This window comes from Nematostella vectensis, chromosome 2 (genome assembly GCF_932526225.1).
Source record: "Nematostella vectensis chromosome 2, jaNemVect1.1, whole genome shotgun sequence".
Lineage (NCBI taxonomy): Eukaryota > Metazoa > Cnidaria > Anthozoa > Actiniaria > Edwardsiidae > Nematostella > Nematostella vectensis.
The window spans coordinates 11,659,249-11,662,933 of record NC_064035.1 but is presented as its reverse complement, the minus strand read 5'-3'; positions in this window follow the sequence as shown (position 1 = coordinate 11,662,933).

The following is a 3,685-nucleotide window of genomic DNA, read 5'->3' as shown; positions in this document are numbered from 1 at the left end:
GTGAGGTGAGACTTTTGGTCATGACCCTGCCTCTGCCTTTAGGTCATCAGTAACTAAGGAAAAGGTCACTATTTACCGGGGGGGGCTGCTAAGTTGAATTTATTTCTGGTTCAAACATTGCGACCCTTCTCCAATCTAAAGCACAAAAATTGTGACCCTTCCCTCTAAAAGGCGACCAAAAATTAAGGCCCTCCCCCAGAACAAAAAAAAAACTAAAATTATTGTGTGTGGAGGGGGGGGGGGGGGGGAGAGGGGCGCACTGACTTAGACATGCCCATAAAGGGGCTTAAACACCACCAAACCAGGAGAAAAGTTGATTTTGAGCCCATTTTTCAGGGGTGTAAATATATATAGGGGGGTCTGGGGGGCAAGCTCCCCCGTGAAAATTTTGCCTAAATAGAAAACAGCATCATTAGCTCCTTCCCAACTGAAATCTTATTTAAATATGTACCACCAATCTGGAAAGTTTGAAATAATCGAAATTCGTAAATTCATTGATGGAAGTTTATAAAACCAAAACTGCAAATGATGGAAATAGTAGAGGCCACACTTTAGGAGAAAATGATTTTCAACGGCAGCCAAACGAAAGTCATGAAAGTGCAAGCAGAAGGCGCATCACATTCATTTACTTATTTTGTAGGGGGTCTGGGGTTCTCCTTAGAAAAATTTTGAAATTCCAGACTTTTTGGAGGCTCGGAAATTGATCAGAATACCTGTTCAAAAAATTCAGCCCTCCCCTAAACCCTGTAACAAAAATTGAGGCCTTTCTTCAAATCGATGCTAAAAAAATAGCAACCAACTCGTCCACAAGTTGAGTCAACCCGTCAACAAGTAGAGTCAATTCTTCGACACAATTTTAACAAAAAATAGCCTCGTAGCATAAGTGTTTAATATAAATACGTTTAACTGTTATTCCTGTAATATAAGACGAACCCCTAAGAAGACAACACGGAAATACGATTTCTTCAACAACATATTTATTTATATTTGCTTTCATACATTTTGTTTATTCATATTTACTTGCATCACTGAAATCGCACAAAAATATCTACACAATCCTTAATCTTTTCATCTCAATCCTTAACACTCATGCTACGAAGATACCTTTTTGTTAAAACTATGGGTGGGCAAATTGACTATTTTTGTGGACGAGTTGACTCTACTTGTGGACGAGTTGACTCAACTTGTAGACGAGTTGACTCAACTTGTAGACCAACTCGGTTGAGGACGAATCGGTTTGTGGACGAATTGACTGGCTGTGATGTCATCTTTGCATCTATTAGAGGACAGACTCGCGCAAAAATGAGATCTCTTTGTTAAATATTGGTACCATCGTACATGTGTGGAATATGGTGTGTGTTTTGAACCTACGCACCCCTCTCGAATCGTTTTCTTCAACCCCGGACGAAAAAATATCGATATGTACCACAATAGAGGTAATCGCCATAAATGCCCTTAGAAGCCTAGGCTCTATTCCCAGCCATCTTATATATTATATACTCATTAGGCTGGGAATAGTAAGATTTTTGTTGTATGAAATAAAACATTTTTTTCAGGATGAACCAACTAGTTTATTGTCTGCTCACATGATCTTTTGATAAATACGTTAATTTCAGGCCAAATCCGGAACGTTGTGATACGAGAGGCGTACGGTCTAATAAAAAACATTTGAGTTATCAAACACAAGACGTATGACGTATAGGTAAAGCAGACAACAGGAGTCGAAAGATTACAACGTTTAGGACTTTCAGTCCTTAATTGGGGCGAACACTAGACGAACACACGTGAAAGCTTGATACTGCTGGTAAGAGTAAATGTATCCCTTTTGTTGAGTCCAGCTAGGCTAGTAAACGACAAGCAGGCATTAAAAAGGGGGAATTTGTTAAACACCAGATTCCAGTTAAAGGCCTACGTTCTTTTTTTATATAAGAACATTTTTTTGAAGAACGTTCAGTCTGAGATTTCACCAAATTTTAAAACGTGCTAAGAATATGCCGAGGCTCAGATACCAGATCCTTTTTTTTTAGACCTGATGCGTTCTAAAATGCAGAATCATTATATTCTTAAATTTTCACTAAAATTTAAGAACGTCGTTAAAAACATATTCAGCCTTAAAATGCTCCAAAAATTCAAACGGTTCAGCCTCAACTGAAAATTAGACGTTCTTATAAAAAAAAAACAGAATATAGTCCATCAGTCTTCTGCGTTCTCGTGAATGAATGAATTTTACGTGAGTTTTCTGCAGTTTTCGTCGTGTTATTGCCTGATAGTCAAGTCAAGATATTCGAATAACATACAAAATGACTACCAAAATGGAGCACGGGGATATCTGTACATCTAGGGAAAAAAATTTTCTCGTTTATACGTTTTTTTTTTACTTTTTCCCCCTAAAATATCGTTATATAGAGAAAGAAACTTATTTCGGTCCCTTGCCGTATTGTTATCGAGGTTCTACTGTGATGGGTTATTTTTAGTACGTTTGTCGCAAAACTCCATCCAGACCATGATAGTGGTGTGTCACTTGGTAAAGTCTGGGGCCAGACATTCGCCAAATCCTTACAGGTGTCAAATCGGCCATCAAGATTAACCTCAATATACTACTTTACCACAATATCCGGGCCGTAGCCTCGAAATTCTAGGGTCTTTTGGAATTGTATATTTCGGTGCAAAGAGACCATGAATAAAAAGGCAAAAAGTACGCAGAAGATGCCAGACTTAAACTTAGGTCACGTTACGCTAGATAAAGTGCGATTGCCAATTCTATTCTCAAAATACAGTATATATCTCAGCCGCCATTTTTTGTTATCCTGGCAAAATTCCAGGTATGAGAAATAATTTTGTTTCCCATTTGGTATATGAGTATTTTTCTAATGAATTTCGTAAAATGAGGTAGATGGAAGTTTCTAGATTTCTTTACATAATTTGTCCTCAAATATTAAGTGAGAGCTAAGGTGGAGCTGACAAAGTGTCGCCTTATCTCTTTGCCGGCTCAACCTTCGCCACACATTATCGCTTATGTACTGTATGTCTTTGTCCAGACACTCCTTTTAAATCGCATTATAATAATCTGGGGCGATATCCGTGTAATCCACGACTTTCGTAAATGGACCGATATTGCAAATTCGAAGACTTAATTTCCCCGTTTAGCTCGGCTAATAACGAAACGTTTACGTATCTTACGGTGGGGGAAATTAAGTCTTAGTTCTTTTTGATCAAGAGACCGTTAGCTTGGTCCCTTCTTTGTTTGTAATTGAAACCATGTAGTGTATCACAGTCTCTAGAAAAGCCGCCTGTTGTTTGGCGATGGGATGTTGTTTAGTGGGCTAAGCCAGACAGACACATCTGCGAATTTCGTGCAATAAGCGCGTACGCTATTTGAGCGATTCCTTCTGTCCCGCCTTTGTATTTTAATTGGGAACACTACGGTTAACTTAAGACACAGCAATGGCAAAGTCTTGGCAATCGAACCCCAAGAGACGCGATACAGATGTATTTGGTTGAGTAACAACGAACGGTTTTTTTTCTGTTTATAAAATAATTCATGACTTGAACTTCTATCTCATGACATTAGTGCCACGAGTTTTGTCTGAAAAACAGCATGGTTTTCAATACAGTAATAACGTATCAAGGATAGGCTATGATAAGGTGATTAGGGGTCGTTGTAGTTCATAACAGAGCATATTAT